This window comes from Pezoporus wallicus, unplaced genomic scaffold (genome assembly GCF_028554395.1).
Source record: "Pezoporus wallicus isolate ANWC-B61680 ecotype Strahan unplaced genomic scaffold, APGP_CSIRO_Pwel_v1 contig_593, whole genome shotgun sequence".
Classification (NCBI taxonomy): domain Eukaryota; kingdom Metazoa; phylum Chordata; class Aves; order Psittaciformes; family Psittacidae; genus Pezoporus; species Pezoporus wallicus.
The window spans coordinates 1,538,958-1,558,077 of NW_026642342.1; the positions used below are offsets into that span (position 1 = coordinate 1,538,958).

The 19,120-nt window shown below is 43.7% G+C and overlaps 1 long non-coding RNA gene across 2 annotated transcripts in view; it reads right to left on the reverse strand.

Annotated features, from left to right (window-relative positions):
• The window catches only part of LOC130609809 (uncharacterized), a 157,757-nt gene extending 141,961 nt beyond the window's left edge, over positions 1-15,796 (reverse strand). For both annotated transcript variants that reach the window (XR_008974877.1, XR_008974876.1), the window contains exon 1: positions 15,679-15,796. This is a non-coding gene — a long non-coding RNA (uncharacterized LOC130609809). The remainder of the gene's footprint in view (positions 1-15,678) is intronic.
• Between the last annotated feature and the right edge of the window lie 3,324 nt (positions 15,797-19,120).

Genomic DNA, 19,120 nt, shown 5'->3' on the forward strand with positions numbered 1-19,120 from the left:
GTCATCTCCACTTGTGAGAAGTACCAAAAGCAAATATTTCACTCCTCTAGTCCTTTTTCAGAGAGCAGCAGAAATCCAGCCAGACTGTACAATTGGATTATCCTCATCCAAGGATACAGACATCTATCATTTACTAACTCTTAAAGTCAAACAAGTTATGCAGAGCTCTGTGCAGCACTCCTTTATTCAGTCAGGCCAGTGAATGGGAAATGACAACAGCAGCACAATAAATTTTGGGCCCTTTCAGGATACTGACTTTAAATGTATTTTCACAGGCACAATGCAACCCCTGCTTCTTTACCACTTCTTCCTCAGCGGCTTGAGTCACATTGAGATACACAGTAACAGACACAGTATTGAGTGTCTGAATCCCAACTGTACCAAAATGAGTCCATACAACAGAATGGGTTACAGGCCACGGTGCAAGACAAACATAGCCTGCTGTTAGAGGGCAAGGGGACACTGAGCCAAACCACAGCAAAACCTTGTGCCCTAGAGAGGATCACAAGTTGGATTTCACTTAACTCGCATCTGCCTCATGAGGCAGTGCAGAGGCTGCAGCACTGCTGATGAAAGAGTTGAACATCAACACTTGGGCTGAGAAATTAATGCAAGGGGTTGCAGATTACAAGGGCACAGTGCAGGGAAAAGTCCTGCTCTGACTTCGGATTGCATCCCAGTAAGAACAACATTTGATAGGGACAAAGACATAAGCAGTATATCATCCACTCATTCCTGAGCCCTCACAGTGGCTTTATTTGATCTCCTGCTTAGATCTTATCTTAACCTTATGGGAAGGGATGGCATGCCCTGAAGTACGTGATACTGGTGGGACAGTTTCTCTGGCAAACTGAGGAAGAACTCCTTCTGTACAAGATAACTGCTTAGAATATCCCAAACATCTCATCTTTTCTCCCAAGCATGTCTGCTGTCCTCATATCCTGTTCACCTTGCTCAGTTCTTTGCTCTATTTCTGTTTATACCTTGGCTATTCCTGTCTAAGCCACAGCAGTCAGCAGCATGGCAGTATCTGGCTTTCCATACAGGTTACAGGGACAAAGGATACCATGTAGGCTTTTCTAGGAAAGGAATTTATTCTGCAGAAGCTTCTTTCATGCTGTCTGTACAACTGCTCGTCCATCTGACCATCAGATTCCCACTTCTAGGAACTTAATTTTCCCTCAGACTGACAGAAGGTTCAGAGATAATTAAATACCGAGAAATCCTAGGGAAAAAAATATGCTGAAAATGGGAAGAGACAGAGCCAAATTAGTGCCTCAGCTGTCATGTGAGCTGAAAAAGAATACCTGCTTTTCATGGCAAGCAGGCCTCTCAGCATCAGCCCATATGAAGCAACCTGCCACAGCGAGTACCAGCTCATGACTGCCAAGTAGTTAAAGGACACGGAGGAAGGAAAGAGGAACCCAGTGGTCATGTGGGAAGAGCTAATATTATGAAGGGAGAGGCAGAGGTTAAGAAAGTAGGATACAAATCCAGTGGCTCATTAGTTCTGCTGCTTATGGAACAATTGCCTGGCATCACCTTCATTGCTGGCTGCTGAAACAGCAAAGTTTAGCTCAAAATGTCACCAACACCTTTCTAATACCCTACCAAAGAAAAACACCTCTTTAGCAAGCAAAAAGGCAGCAAAACAGCCTCAATAGGCAGGAACCCTCCCCAGCAACCATGAAAATAAGCAAGGTCAGACAGCAAAAGCACCATGTTTAAGGTCTAAGCCAAATTCCACTCATGTTAGTGGGAAAATGTTTAATGCCCTCCAGTTGTGACCTCTAGCCACCCCTCCTCACAGCCTCAAGATCAAAGCTGACAGCAAAACAAGGCTGTTTCTGCCCCAGCTTCATCTTGACATCAGAAGAGCCAGTGTTGGGTGCCTGGAGTCTGTTACTGCAAATAGCCCTTGCATGTAATTCTGTGTGGTGTCTCTTTCAGTCTTAGCCCTTCCACTGGAGCCTTCCCTGTGACCCAGGTAGGCCCAGAGCCAGAGAGTCCAGTTGGCATGTGCCTCATCCACACTAGAACCAGCAAAGCACCCAGGAATCAGGCACCAAACTCCTTTCACACTCCTTGTCCTCCAAGAGGTCTCATAGTGATCCCAGATCACAGCATAAGTCCCCAGTGTCCATGGTGGCTACCTTCCTACACTGACCAGTTTCAGAAGTACAGCTACAAGAATTCTCCTACAATGCTCCCAAAGGTTATTAAAACACATGCAAACAGACTTGCAAAATGACTCAGGTTACAAAAATCAGGGATGCCCTAACTGAGGGCTCAATATTAAGTGATATAATAATATCATCAAGCAGCGTGGCCTTTGTGAAGAGGTGACACAATTAGAGCCGGCACAGCAATGCTCCAGGTCCCACTTACCCATTTTCTGCAAATGTCTGGCACCCTCCCAGTATGCCCTTTACGGACACCTTATTCCTCTGCAAACCCTTCTCTGTCATCTCCCTTTTCTACCCTGATAGCAGCCACACATTTTGACCCTCACCCACTGTCTTCTCTCTTAGGCAACAAATGTTTCTATCTCCCTCTTTTCTCCTTTCTGGCCCCAAAAACACTGAAGAGATGTAGCTGCCAACTAAGACAGTCTCTCCTAATTCACTGTCAGGCTTAACACAGCCCATTCAGACTCACGAAATGTCTGTCAGCTATTGGCAGACCACTTGGCTGTGAAAACAGCAGAGGAATGAGAGCATCTCGCTACTTATCTTTACATTAGCAAACACACACTGGAAATGGGCACCAGTTTATATCACCATAAACACAGAAATGAGGATCTGTGGGAGACTTCAGTATATGACACTGCATGCACAGACCCCTGGCATGGTCCAGATCAGTGGCACAACACCATCCTTCACACCAGGAGGCACTTCTCTTGCAGCTCTCATTCCTATAGCTCAGTCAGAACCAAGATGAACCTGCTACTTAGACCACATGGATAGCACAGTGACCTCCCACTGCATTTTTTCTGCTTCTCCATTCAGCTTTACTAGCTGACATAACTGACCTACTGAAGACAACTCTGGGAGATGAAGTCCAATTAGGTGCACAAAAGTTTCTCATGTCCCTGTCTTTCAATGCTGACAAGCAACTGGAACATCAAGCACAGCAGCTAGATATGCTTTAGAGAGGATTGCTCATAACAGGCAGGACAACAGCCCCCCAAGGACTAAAGGAATTTCCCGTTACTGCAGCAGCTCTAAGCTTGAATCCCATGTGTACCACTTCTTAGACTCTGGCACCCGGGGAGTCCACAGCAGCAGCAGCAGTATAATTCGTCTGCCCCTCTTCAGAGTGGCAAGCCAAGTGGTGCAGAGGCTCCTCTTCCACAGTCTAGGGAAGGCAGCAACTCAAGTACAATCTCAGTGCATGCCCACAAAGCTTCCATGCTCTAGATTCCCAAGATGAGGGAAAAAAGCCTTGTGCAGAAGTCAAACAGGAAAAAAGAAGGAGGAATAGAATAGTAAAACACTCTAAATCAGAGCAAGGCAGACAAGCTGGAAATGAGCCTTCTGAATTTCTCCTGCTTCAGAGCCCACAGAGCAAGAGAAGCAAACTGTATGAAATGTGGCACAGCACAGTGCTTTGCCAGCATCCAGCACTGGCTCCATCAGTATACATTTAAAGGGGGATCAAATCTCTGCTCTGGCACTCCTTTCAGCTCTGCTGGTGCAAGCTAGTTCTTTCTTGTTAACCGTTGGCTTGTCTTGAGCAAGGCCTGTTAAACTCATCAGACTGCACACCACAGAGACCAGTCTGGCATATGGGTGGTCAGTGAGCACATAAGATCCATTCGACTCAGAACCCACCCACGACCCTGATGGGAAAGAGAAAGCAGTGACTCAACAAAGCCCTGTGTGCTTGTCAGGTCTTCCCTGTCACTTCCCTCTTGACATTTCCATAATCCTGCAGTGCCTGCAATTAAGAATTTAAACAAAATGCCTGCTGCTTTCCTCCTCCTTCATAACACAGAGTAACAAAACTCCACAGGCACCAACTCCTGCTGAAATGAAATGATAAAAATGAGCATCCGAGGTCAGAGGCTTTTTCACAGCTGCTGAGGGATGCGAGAGATGAAAGGACAGGCGTGTCAGAATTCCCTCCTCAGGATGTGAAAGTGTAGCACGCAGTCCAATTACATATTTATTTATGGGGAGATACACTGATAGCATCTGTCAAACCTCATTGCAGAGCTAGGGATTGTGCTAGTCAAACTGTGCTCAGCCCTGTGAATTGCCTTACTGGCTCCAGCAGTAATCACCATAAAGGCAGTGGCAGGTGGGTTTAAAGGTCAGATGAACCATTCCTACTGGAAGCCAAGGCACAGAAGCCTCTCCTGCCTGCAGGGCTATTACACCTTCAGTTCAGAGACAGCCTGCAGACACACAGAGCCCAAATTTCAGCAGCCTTATTCTAATACAAATTATGGTCTTCTGGCATCAAACACAAAGATGGGAGGGGATGAAAAGCAGTCTCCAAATCCTCACTCTATGGCTTCTAAAAGAAAAGATGTTCTCCAATCCAGTGTATTCCATAGTCTGGGTGATAATGTACTTGGTATACTTCAGGAGGGGTCTCCTAACTGCAGCAGCTTTTGAAGGGCTTACGGAGTAAACAGGATGCTCAACATCTGCCAGAAGCTGGCAGGCACCATGATACATCAGCAAGACCAGTACATACCAAACCCAGACACAGTCCTAATATTTTACACTACAATTTGTCCTCTACATGAACCAAATCTCATTTTTCCCCTTCAGAAATACAACTCTTGCCCTTCTAAGTGACCTAGCCCTTGCTAAAACATTTCAGTAGCCCTGACTGCTCCTTCTGATGCCTGATTTCTTGCAACAGTGAATATTAGTGGTGCTGCCCATTTGCCATCCTCTAATGGGTGCTTCCAAAATCCCTCATCATCTCCTCTAGTTTTGACTGACCAATATAATTATGTCACATGCATATCTTGCCAACCTAATTCCATATTGATAAATGTCTTTACTTCCAATAATGAATGGGGAGAGCCAGGGACAATAATTGCTCATTATTTTTCCATTATTTTTGCTTTGGTGATATGTAAATGAACCAAGGATCTTTGCAGTTCTCTATTTTGACAATTCAATGGCATTAGCCATTTCAGCAGTTGCTTTAACAAGTCTAATTTGCTAGGTTTATTTCCAAGAAATTATGCCACCAGCAATTTGTCTATTTACTCACAATCCCTTCAGCAGTCTGCAACTGTCTGCCAGTATACCCCACTAGAAAGGCTCAGGGTTTTGCCAGTTCCTGTCCTGTAATCCTTATTCTGCAGAATACGAAAGAATAATAATTAAAAAAATTAATAAAAACATCACAACCCTAAACTAAAAAGGCCAGGCAAAAAAACCCTATGACTGATACCCAGCCCATCACAGCAATTGGCACCTCCTGGCCAGTCCGTCGCCCCCCCCCCCCCCCCCCCCCCCCCCCCCCCCCCCCCCCCCCGTTTATATACTGCATATGACCTACCGTGGTATGGAATATCCCTCTAGCTAGTTTGAATCAACTGCCCTGGCTATGCTCCCTCCTGGCTTCTTGTGCCCCTCCTCACTGGCAGAGCATGAGAGACTGACAAGCACTTGATCAGGCAAGTACTACTAAACAACAACTAAGACACCAGCATGTTCTCATCATTACTCTCCCACTAAACCCAAAGCACAGTACTGTACCAGCTACTAGGTAGAAAATATACTCTATCCCAGCCAGAACCAGGACCAATACCCATTTGGATAATCTGGCAGAGCAGGATGAATTCACCCATTTATGTATTCATCTAGTTAGCTAATACCCATGCTGCATTACTGAAGCTCTGCATACTTACGTTCTACTGTGCCATAGCATTACTTCTTCATGCTGCTAACAACAGCACTGCTACAGCTCTGGAGGTCACTCATCACAACTGAAAGGTAAAGATGGGAAAGAAACAAGCCATCCTCAGTAGCTGGTGCTGAAAGACTCACACAGCAAAAAGGTTTTGCTAAAGAGGCATTAGAATAGATGCTGCAGTTGAACCCACCACTCTCCAGTGTGGCAGCCCTATAAAAAGGGCTAGACTTCTGGAAGCCCATGTATATGTTGCTTTATGTTTTACATTGCAAGCATTCAGTGTTGCTGTAAGGGTGACAGAAGAAACAGAAGTGCCTCAAGATGCATAAACAGTAATTAGTGTTGTGCCATCAGACTGCTCAAACACAAGAAAATATACTTTAATGCCTCACAAACCACCCTGTTTCTGGAGTTAATGGCTATTGATCATTCTGCTCCAGCATTTCCACCTGCTCACTGACTACTAACCCATTGCTGCTGGAATTAGAGATGTCAAACATGCATCAGTGCAAAGACAGACAGACATCTTTCTGAGCCAATTCACAACCAAAACAGGGACAAGTTCAGGATTTTGTCATCCCCCTCATCAAAGGGAAAAAAAAAAAGAGTTGTCAACCAGGCATTCAGAACCAAGAGGTCACAAATCCAATTGCTTTACCCTACCCAAGAGCTGCTAGATGAGAAGTCCAGCAGACAAACAATACTTTTCCTTTGATTGATTTACACATTGTGAAAGTTGGAGTCAAGAAGAAGAGAGCAAAGAGAAACCTATTCTGGCTTGACTACAGTATCTGCTTCAAAATTGAAAAAGTCCTTTTGGAATGCTCCTAAACTTCTCAAAGAAGTTAAAGAAAGGTCTGAAATGAAAAGTCAGCTCAACAGAAAAGCAGCAAAAAGGAAGAGTTTGCAAAAATGTCAGCAGAAAATCCTTGTATTTTTCTCCCCAGGGGTTTTTGTTATAAAACAATCTGGTGCAATCACTTAAGAGTCATGATTAGCACCTGTGTTAGCAAATCTTCATTTGGTGCAGAAACAAATAAAATGTATTAAAATGCCTCCAAGCACAGCTCCTATGAGCAGAGGAGCGCCCAGCTCTGAACTGGGAAGTAATCAGTTTCCTTTAAGCACTTCAAATGGCTTTGCAGAGAATTACCCCTCCCTTGGCTGACCTGTGGCAGACCATGAGGGAAGGAGGAACGGTGACCACAGGCTTCTCTCTCCCTCTTGTCCTCCTATAGGACATACTTTTGCCCTACACTGACCCATACAGCACAGTAGCAGCTACAGGGTAGCACTGCCCTTCATTCATGAGGGGATGGCATCAGCTCATGACCATCATTAGATGCTGGACTTTCAAGCACAGCCTAAGGTGACTGCAGCCATTTCTGCAGGTTTCTGGATGTAGAAGTGTGACCTAAGCTGCCTTTACCAGGCATCTCACTTTGAAACAAGCAATTATCATACACCTGCATGCTTTGCATTCCTCTGTCTCTCAGGAATGTCCTGTGTGATTTTATGCACTGGGACAGCTAGAACAACTATGCACCTTCTGGGCCACTGTTAGCTTGCAGGGCACTAGAAGAATTTAACTTCTCTATGCTCACTTCAATCACTAAGCATACAGAGGCTTTGTTGGCCTTCTCCCCCTAACCACCACAGAGTCTTTACATTTACCATATTCTTCTTATCAAGAGGGTGCCAAACTATTCCATGCATTTTCTGTAATTCTCCAGCACTTGGTTTGCACATACCACTGCTGTTTGCACACTGTGTTAACTATTGCCACAACAACTTACTGTATCATAGACAGTATTCCCACAGCTTGTGCTAAAGGGCCAATTGTGCAACTGGTTGCATATGAGCAAGCAACAGAATCTTATCATCTGAGATACAATCAACATGAATAAGAGTATTAGTCCCAACATGGATCTGAGCACTTCACATCTGCACCAGTTCTGGACTTCAAGGGCTGTCCAACAAGGCAATAGCAATAGGACAAGAGAAAATGGCCTACAGCTGTAGCAGGAGAGGTTTAGATTGGATATCAGGAAAATACCTTCACCAAAACAGTTATGAATCGTTGGAAGAGGGTGCTCATGGAAGTGGTTACCATCCCTGGAGGTATTTAAGAGACATGTAGATGTGGTGTTTTGGGGCACAGTTTAGTGGTGGACTTGACAGTGTTAGGTTAAGACTTGGACTCTGAGATTTTCAAGGTCTTTTCCAACCTAAGTGATTCTATAAGGTGACACAGATGAAGAGAGGTATAACCTCAGTGTCCTTGCAGGTGGTATCTCATTACTGTGTATCAGTCTAGGCATTTTGGTGCAGGAGCTGCGTCTCAGTTGAGGGCCTCTTGAAGGCAGCAGTTCCCCAGCACATCTTCCCTTCTCCTTTGGTGTTGGCAACCTTCTGCCAAAGGGATGGGTCAGATGACATCATTCCCTGGACTAGATGTCACCGGCTGGAGCACGCATGGTATCTATGCCTCCATCCCATCCTGAGGCAAGCCAGAAAATTCATGCAACACACTAATGGAACTCCCTCAGCTCTTCAACAGAGACAGAAACAGCATGTCTGCTAATATGAGCCCAGCTATGGGACAACATCTGCAACATTTAGCTCCAAACAGCTTCCAAAACCTAACACATCTACAGATAGAGTCTCCCCTCCTGGAGGGCAAATCCCCCAAGCAGCATAGAGATGGTTCTCTGAGAGACAGCACTGACATTCAAGAGCTGCAGGAAGTAACACACAAAGACTGCACAGATGTGATCCAAGCAACACTTGCAGGTAAACTACTGCAACCCATATCATGTATGGGCAGGTACAACAGCCAGAACCAGGAGTTCTGGGAAGCGATAACTCTCTCATCCAGAAAGTTCATGTACTAAGCATTCAAAACCCCAGAGCTCTGAGGTCCATCTCTCTGCCTGGAATAATAATGAATAGAAAGATGTTGCTGCTTTTTAGTTACTGGTATCATGACATAACAGCTCCCTGCTATCAGAGTGAAGCACAGAAGGAGCAGGAAGAGAAAAATATACACACCCAAAAGCACAAAAAGCCTGTAGTTGCTCAACAGAGGATTCAGGCAAGCCCAGCCAGACCAATCACTCCACATAAATGTGATTTCTCACGTATGCCTGGTACTGTGCAACGCAGAAACTCCCCCACCCTCTCCTCCTAAGGAGGAGAAAAGGGAGTGGAAAATGAAGTGTCCCCACATCTCAGTGGTTAGACGACAATCTTTGCACTCTTTGCTTACAGTTTTCTGTTTTACCACTGAGCTGGTTTAGCGAGGAGCTGAATTATGCGCAGGCATCAGCGAGGGCCGCTGCAGCATTTCCAGCTGCCGCAGGGAAAGATTGTTGCTGCCACCTGCAGCCTAACCTCTGGAGGCAGCTTTCATCTTAAAACACCTGGGTGGGATGCATAGTGCTAACGAGGCGTTGTCCCTGAAAAAGAGGCACTTAGAAAGGTTTCCAGGTACCCAGGATCCTGCTAGTCCCACCACATGTGCCATCTTTTGATGCTAAATGACATAAAATGCTTTCTCCCTCTACTTGACCCTCCAAGCAAGTGTGTTATCTATAAACAGGTAATAGAAATCACTGAGGAGAACAACGAAGCAGCAGAGATCACTAGTCTGGAAGGCATATTGGCTTTATTCTGATACCATACAAAAATAAACCCCAAAGCCTCAGGCCGTGAAACTAACTGATCCAACAGCCTATGTGTAAGGTTATTTTTCCAGTAGGGAACATAGAAATAACATCTAGGTTTGTGCAAACTGGGTGATTTGAATCTGAGAAGAGATGTGCAATTAATACTTGAGCACAGATTGGATATATGAAAATCCTCCCAAAGCCAGAGGTAACATTAAGCATCTACTTCTCTATAAAAAGAGAACAATCTCAAAGGACTTTACATGTTCACATTCTATGAAGGCACAAAGCCAGAATATGGAAAAGAGTTACTTTCTTTGTGAAACCCTGCCTAATCCCATTTTACTATTAAAATCAGCAAACCCCCTCAATAGGTAATTGAGTTCAGACTTAAAGAAACAGTTCTGCCTTTAGAACAACAAAATCAAAACCACCCCCACCAAAACATATCCCCCACCACCTGCAGAGCACAGACAAACACACAGCCATAAACCTCAGATCTCCACAAGCTGCAAACAAAATACCAGGAAAACTGGAAAAGGAAAGAAAAAGTCATCTATAGGTAAACTATTCCTCAAACACTGTCTTAACCTGAGGAAATAAAACTGCAAGAGACCTTCCTGGCCAGGAAATGAGGGCTACTGTGTTAAAAAGCAATACATACATAGAAAGGCTATTTGCTTGTTAACATAACTAACAATGAGTTTAAAAATCTGTAAAATGCCCCCAGGATTCTCTATGCAAATCTATCTCTAGTTTAAGAGGGAGCAAAATTTATACCAAATTGTCCCTCAAAAAACAGTTATGAGCCAGAAAGCCCCCACAAGAGTTGCTATGACGGATCAGAACCCATGGCTCTACACACAAAATAAATGGAGTCCTAAAGCACGACATTCATCTCAGCCTTACTTTGGTGCTAAATGTCTACCTATTTTGATAGAAATACATCACCAAAATAAAATCTGAGTATCTGAACCCAAGAGTCCAAGTATAAAAACATACTGCAAAGGAACATTTAAAATCCATGTCTAAAACCAGTTGTTTGACAGAGGCAGATATAACACTGCTGTAATCCCTCCTTCCTGAGCTCATTGATTTTATCCCATAACCTCACATATGGCTAAAATCCTATTTTTTCTGCAAGTTATATTACAGCTTAAAAGGAAGGATTCCCCTCCATGTTCTGCAATATGACAACAGAATCACAATCATAGAATACCAGGTTAGAAAGTATCTCAAGGATCACCTGGTCTAAACTTCAATGGACCAGATAGTTTCCATCATTTACCACAAGTCTAATATTACCTGCTCAGACAGAAGTGAAAGCACTGAGATTTGCTGACCAGTTCCCAAGATTTAACATAGATGCAAGTTGTTCAACCCAGCTCTGCAGACTTAAAAAAATGCTTTTAACAATTTCTATCATTTATTTCTATATACAAAAGCCCAGTAATATCCACCTATTCATAAAAGAGGTCTTATCATCCTCTTCATACAGAAGATTCAAAGATGTCCTAGTCTTTGAATGAAGATGTCTTCAAAACCTTCCACACTATTCATGCATGAAAATAAATCCATATGAAAGAGAAGCTTATGCTTTGAATGTTAACATATTGTAGTATCAATTATGATATTTATCGTGTAGCGAATTGGAAGTTACCAACCATTTGTAGTACAATTCCAGTAAACATTATTGCCTTTCCCAGCATATATACACACCCACACAATCAGAGAGAAAAAAAAAAAACACTCACTCAAATAAATGCAAGTTTCTTCAGAAGGCCAGCTTTATTTTACCAATTCCAGTATGCTTCAGAAAGTATGATCCCCACTACCTTAAATGGGAAGAAAAAAAACAGTGGGAATACCTTCCCCTACTCCCTTAAGGCTGCATGGGAGTGCTTGTTCCAAGGAGAAATAGCAACCTTCCTCCTGCACTTTGAGGTCTGCAGGGGCTGCTTTGCCTGGCAGCAGCAGGATGTGCCGGTGGCACAGACACTACAGAGGTTCTCACAGCCCTTCATAAGAGGAGGACAAGGAAAAGAGTGCCTGCACAAACCTCCCTCTACTCCAGAAGGGCCAGCACTGTTCTCAAACCACCATGTAAAGAGGTACCCAAGCAGCTGTAATCGCCTATGGGGAACAAGCGGGTTTAAGGAGACCCCAACAAATGCAGCACCAAAGCAAAAAAAACCCAAAGCTTTCTTTCAAAAATACAAACCAAAGTCACATTAATTAAACATGAAACAACACAGCAGCATCTGAGGCTGGCTTTCCTCTAAGGCTGCCCTTTACCCTGCCTGCAGCAAAACAAGCTCCTTCTCTGACAACACAGCAAAACCACAACCCTCAAAGCAACAGGCCAAGATGAGTTTGGTGGCTGGTTTGACCTACAGAGCAAGGAAAAAATGCTAGGAAAGATGTGAAATGCTTCATTCACCTCAAAGGAGCATTAACTGGAAGACCCACTCAGAAAAACATAAACAGACCCATACAGCATCCCCACAAACTTTTTCCTCCTGTGAAGACGGGCTGAGAGAGCTGGGCAAGGACCACAAAAAGACATTAGCTCACTAATTCATTCCTTCACAGTCAAGACTTGAATGGATATTTCCATGTAGTTTCCACACTTAGCTCAGGCAGGCGCAACTCTTCACAGAATTAATAAAGCAGGATACTCCTTTCTAAACTGCTCTTCTGATGAAGAAACAAGCTTTAGCATTACACTGAAAGACTGCCTGGAGCCCAAAGCAATCTCATCAATCCCCACACTTGTGCCCAGCCTTGAATGACTCCTTAACACTGGGCAGCTCAGGTGTTTTCTGAGCAAATTTAGGGCTTTCCCTTGTTTCTGGATGAAATCTCAATGAAATGCATTTCAGCTGTTCTCTCCTCAGCAGTCACAGAGCAAGGTGTGATAATCAGGTGACCTATGCAAGCTTTCTGTGACTTGGTCATCATGTCAGCTTTTTCCTTGTTTATCAGATTGCTTGGGGTGTTTTTAGTCTGGGAGACTAAAGCAAGAACACAGGGGGAAAAAAAGATCTTTATATCCAGCCTTGGGTCTTCTGGTGACAAATAACTGTGGTTACAGATAGGTGCAGAGACCAGAAGAAGAAACCTGCTGCAGTTGCTGCAACAGTTCTGCCTATAGTTCTGTGGCATATTTTGGTCCTCTTTGCCTTCTAAGGCAAAGCTTGCCATTTCTCCCACTTCCTAGAGAAAGAAAGCCAATACAACAAGGTTAGGTGCTGTCAGAAGCTAGGCAGGAGAAAGGAAAAACTAGATATAGTAGCCCAGGGTCTCTTAGGCTTAAGCTACCGAGTGTTAGTTGTAGATAAGGCCCTTCAAAGACTGTTTTATTTCCTAAAAAAAACAAGCTGGCTGCAGCCAGCTCTATGAATTCAAGGAGGAAGGCTCTTTCCCAAGGCCAATATTACCTGTCCAGATGATCTCATAATACCACTGAGGTCCAACATTTCATTTGGCCTCCCCAGCAGACCTGACCTTGCAGGAATATTTTCTTGGCATGAATTGCAGAGGAACTATGAAGAGAAAGTATTAAATGCTTTCAAAGGAGATGACAGCAGAAGGGGTGTCTGTTTCTCCTTCTCGGTGATAAAGAAACAAACTGACAGAATTTCATAAATCCATGTTTGTTAATGATCTAGAAATGCAAACCCTGGTTACAGATACATACTGGTCTTTTGAAGGAGGTTCTGGTAACTTCTGCAAAAGAACACATAGAAACCTAACACTAATATTAATGCTAAATAATGAGAGATGTTTTCTTATTCCCCTGTATTACAAATGAGGGTGAAAGACAAAGGGGATTAATGAAGGAAGAGAAAGTAGAAAATAAAACGCTTACATTTTCAATAAGTGATGAGTTTTACTATAGGAAGGTTTAAAAACGGATAAGAAAAAGGTCAGTGATTGGCCTTGGCAGTCAGTCTAAAACTGAGGGGCAGAAGACACAACCTGAAGATATCTGTGTGATGAAAGTTTGCACAACAGGATCACAGAAAAGCAGTGGCCTTCCTAATACAGGGATGAGTTGGCCCATGCTTCAGATGGAGACCATTCACATGTTTTCTGTCTCAGGGTCTGAAGGTATGCGAACTGTGCTCTGAACAAAGGACAACAGCCCATCAGCGTGGCATACAGAAAGCTTCTTAGACTGGTGTGTCTCCATTTCCTCACTCCCTTTCTTGGTCCCAAAGGTAGGCACATTTTCTCCAGCATTTTTAAGACAGGAACATGAATTGTCTCAGCAGCTGATACCTTTTCCAGAGCTTCTAGACACCTGAAAAGCAAATGCTGAGGAAAACCAGGAGCTAAAATACACATCTGCCCTGAGAGATGAGCACAAAATGCAGTTACATTACCCCAAGACAAGTGTGTAATAGACATTTTCCACCTCTCCTTGATTTAATTCAGGCTGTTTTCCTTTAAAGTGACAAGAGATTGGAATCCAAGTCCACCTCAAGGCTTTAAAGCTTTTTTGATATATCAACACTTCAAGCAGAAACTTGGTTTTCTAAGAGAGTCTCTACAGATCACACCTAGCATGCACAACACACCTGCTTTGAAAGATGCTGACAGCAGGGTCTCAGTATGGAACTACCCCATCAGATCTACTGCTCACATTGGTCCCCTTAGACCACCCACATACTTTGAAACTAACCCACAAATGCTTTGGTCTGCTGACAGACCTCTGGCTTTGCACAAATACATAGGCACACACAGGTAGAAATGAAATTTGGGGCTCAGAATCCTAGTCAATGCACATCAAGGGTGCAGCCTCAGCCCAAATAACTTACACAGTGGTCACTAAACCCAGTGAAAATGAACCTAGAGGAGCTTCCAGGGGATGGAGAACCACCATTAGGACCTCATGATGGTCAGCAAGTATTTCCTGATAGTTTACTGAGATTCCTAAGATGCTGTATATGCAGGAAAATTCTTAGGTCAAACAACTCCAAATTCAGACTACTAACTTTACCCTGCAGAATGGTTCTTTATTGTGAGGCTTTTTAGAGCATGTTGTTTGGGGAATGATCACACTTATATGTGATCTCAAAGGCAAATCTTCCCTGTTGCAAAATATTGCAACAATATTTTCCTTTGACCTTCTTAAAGTGTTTTAATAAGACTGAAACAATTCATATTAACTGAGATTGAAATGGTTCATTTCCACACTACTGCTCCAATTCCTGCATGATACAATATGAATACAGCACAGCAATTTTACAAATGGTTTCAATAATGTCCCACTAAAGTGTGTCAAAAATCAATTTCTGAATAGAGAAGTCTTTCCTTGAGAAAATATCCCTGCTGCTGTAATGCCAGCTTGTCTCAAGAGGCTGAGTTCAGAGGACACCCTACAAACCCCAGTGCTTCAGCAGCACTCAGGTTACATGCTTAGAGGGTACAGCTGTGAGAATGAGGCCCTGAAAAATGGTTTGGTTTTGTAGTGCATGTACAACAAAGCTGATCCTCCACAGCAACACCTGATGCTACTAAGGGGTAATGACAATAATACTAACAATAGAGTTGGGTCCCTCTAAGTTCAAAGCACAAAAGAATGCTTTTGGAGGACAGGATTTTCAGGTCACCTGTCCATCTTGGGATACCTGGAGATAACAATACATGCAGTCACCTTTATGAGACCCATAGATTGAAGTAGGAAGAGCAAAGACATTTGAGAATCCAGATCTGCTCAGAAATCCTCCAGCCTTCCTTTGTACTTTAGGGAATGGGGTAATACATTATGTTGAGTATAGGAATCGAGCAGAAAATAAACGTTAGAGTTTCAGTCACTCTTCAAGAGATCAGAGGGGCTGGGGACAGCCAGGCTTCATTTCTAGTCACAACCAATTCAACACAATAATACAGTCACACTCAGTAAGAGCTTCCATGGTTACAGATTCATGAATAGCGTGGTTCATTGAAGCAACAGAAATACAGATTGGGAATGGCTGTTGACAAACTCACTCGTGCTAATGCTAAAACCCAAAGCAAACTAATAATTAATTGAGCTCCTATGGAAACATAGCCAACAGGTAATTCATTAAGCTTAGTTTCACAGAGTATCATCCAATGTAGCTTCAGGTGCAAAACTTACCAAAGAGGCATCCCTGCTTTGGGGAGGATAGAGGAGCCAACAAACTTGTCTACAAAGTGAAGTCATGTTCTTATCCTCTGACAGCGAAGTTCAAATCCCAAACTACCTGGTGCTGCTGCCCTGAATGGTGCAGGGAAGCACTTCCTTACATCTGGGTATTTAAAAGAGGGATAATGAGAGCCCTGGTCTGGCTGTCCATGGGCAGAACAGAACCATGAAACAACACCACTCCCTCTTCCACCTGGCTTAGGCAGCATTGAAGGCCGTCAGGCATCCACTTGATAGCCTAATCACCCCCAACAGCAGCCCATCACCTTCCTCAGTAGCCCATTATGCCCATGAGGGCGTTGCACCACACCTTGTTAAGCCCTTCACCACCTGTCTCCTATAGAACAGCCTCAGAACCAGGTTCCCTTTCTGCTTAAACACTGCTTTTTTTTTCCCATCAGAAGTATTTCCGACATAATTCGACGTTGCCAGTAAGCAGTATATGACCAGTAACTTCCCAGAGAGGATAGACTATTGAAGGCTTTTGTGTGTCGCGCTACTGATAGCATTTAACTAAATGTGTGCAGAGTGGAAGATTCTCTCCCTTTCACCCTCTTGGCTTGTCTACTCATTGCCAAATGGGGACCAAACTATTTTATATCCCCTCTTTAGAAAATAGCGATATATAGAATGCTTAAGGTCCTTTCCAACCCTAGCCATTCTATGATTCTGTGATTCGGACCAGGGATGTCCCGCAGAGGCCAACATGTGAAGACAGCTGCACCCACCTCAGCATGGGAAGAGTAAAAGGCTTTTCAGATTGATGCTGCCAGGTGTATTCTTTCCTCCTTTTCATCCTTCTCTCTCCTCCTTCTCTGCAAAAAATATTCCTGCCACCTCCTGGAAGTATCTGCAATTGCTGCAGTGCCCCTGCAAAAGGGAAATTACTTGGGAGCCAGCTTGAAAAGCTCTCTAGGTTTGGGAGTAGATGGGAGCTCGCACAAATCTTTTCCTGATTATGGATGGATTTCCAGCTCATACGCGGTGCACATTAGAACTGGGGCTGTGCCTTTTCACTGCTGTTCTCTCTCCATGTATGCCTGTCTTGCTTTAAAGAGAAACACAACATGGTGTTTAACAGTGCCACAGAAAGTGCTGGATGTCAGTGCTTTCCCCAGGTCATTGTTTTCTCTTCAAGAAAAAAAAAAACAAACAAAAAAAAAACCAACAAAAAAAAAAGTAAGAGAATTAAACTAAAGCACAGAAAATTAGTGAGATTTAATAAGATACAAAGGGAGGTATGTGTCTGTTCAGTCAACATTACAAAGTTTGGCTGTTTGTGTTATAAAACTCATGTCCAGCAAACTAACCGAAGTTCACATCAGGTGGTATGCAAAGACAGTAAATGACCTCTGTCTTCAAAAAGGTATACAGAAATGAATAGTACTAGTTTGATGTGCCAATAAATTTTGAAGCTAAAAAGAATCAAACTAGTTCTAGGGATCAGATAAATATTCGAATGCAATTTCAGTAGGTTATATTCTTTCATTTGAGATAACTACATTTAACACCAACTTTGTTTCAGCTGAAATTTTACCTAGGATAATACTCTCAGTCTTGGATGCCTACTTTGTCCGTGAGCATCATTTTAGCTCACCAAGACTCGCATGTCTCTCCAGTCAGTTTTGTTTACCAACTTGGAACAGCAAAACCTAAGGCATGCTTTCTAAATACAATACTGCCTTGTAGGTTTTAGCCATAGCAAGTGCTGAGGTCAAGCACTTACGCTAGATAACAACACAATCCATCTGGATTTTTATTATGTGAAAATCTCACATGTATTTATCGCAAGTTGATCCTCCATGAAGATAAGGATCCACAAATCTTACAGCAATCCTGAGGAATCTGATCCTTTGAGATTCTCAGTATAAGGTTTAATATACACATAAGAGGCTTTAGTATACAGGGGTTGATTTAACTACCAAAATAGTATGTGTATACATATATATATAGCTGTGCACATATATATTGCTCAAACTGTGAGTTTGGGATGTTCCTGCACTTACATCCTTTGGCTCATAATGCAGAAACTTTCCAGCTCATCATATTACTCTTCTTCCCTAGCATGGGAAGGGGCCCACAAGAGAAGCCAGCAGGCTTTCTCTGCAAGGCCTCCTGGCTCTTCTCACTCATGGAGTAAGCTCCATGATCCCAGGCTGTATTTCCCTCTGTTTCTCACATCCCACCAGAGATTTTATGCCCAATTTATAAATAGGTGAAAGCATGAAGAGCCATTACTATTTTCTGCAGGGCTGCTTATTCTTGCCAGGCTTATAGGAGCTGAATTGTGCCCGTTCGGATTTGAGTGATTTCAGCCTTTCAGAGTTAATGTGGGGAGGAAAACAGGCATAGGCACAGTATGGTCACACTATGTCCACTGGAGACCAAATCAAGAGGCAAATCCCTCCAGTTCCCCCCATGTAAACATTTCTGTATGGTTTTATGTTGAAGTGAGCTTTTTATATCAATTCTGAGAAGGCTTGTACTGAAAATGACCATTTGGTGTCCTTTTTGGGAGCACAGTGTTACCAGGGATGTCCCTGGGAATACAGTGGTAGATGGCAGAAGGGTTTTTGCACTGCAGGTCCATCTCCAAGGTGTACTTACTTCCTTGGATGTTCCCAGGTAAATAAACCCTGGGGTAAGCACTGCAGCTCCAGCTGCTTTGAGCTGATGTCTTCAAACACCAGGGGACACTACAAGACTGAGCAGTGACCAGGCAAGACATGGCCTCAAACAGCATCTGGGCTTCACATCCCTCCAGAAATACCTACAATGCCCAGCGAATCTCCTGCACTTAGCTCCTTTGGGGGTTGGCAGTGTTAGTTCAAAGTATCCCTGTGCAAGGAGAGGGGAGAGGGCCAGAAGGGCAGGGTAAAAGGGGACATTTTCCAATCTCAAAGGGGGATATCCTTCAGAGTGTGGCCTGAGAGGAAGAAACAGGGGTAATAGCTGGGTTATGCACCTGAGGAGGACTCTCATCATGCCTCAAAGTAAAGTCTCAGCCCTTTATTCTTTATCCCTTTGTGCTGGGGGGCTGGGGAGCACAGCTTAATGCTGCTCAGGGCGGGAGGGCACAGAAGCTGCCAAAACAAGCGCTGGTGTGGTGGGGACAGAAGGAGGAGGGGACTGATGAGAGTGCAGCTGGACGGGTCTGCTGGCATGATATGGAGCAGGATGATACCTCTTGCAAGGATCATGTGCAGGCTAAAAGTGACTGAAATGCTTGGGTATTTGGAGCAGAGATAGTGCTTTCTTTCCCTGTGAGATGTATCAGATAGCTTTTAGTCCAGTGCTTTGCTGTGTCAGCCCTTGCAAGGATCCTGCTGTGAAGGGTGTCAAAATAACTCCCATCTCTCCCCTTTGCATGGCCTTTAAGTTCTGGTCTTTAATC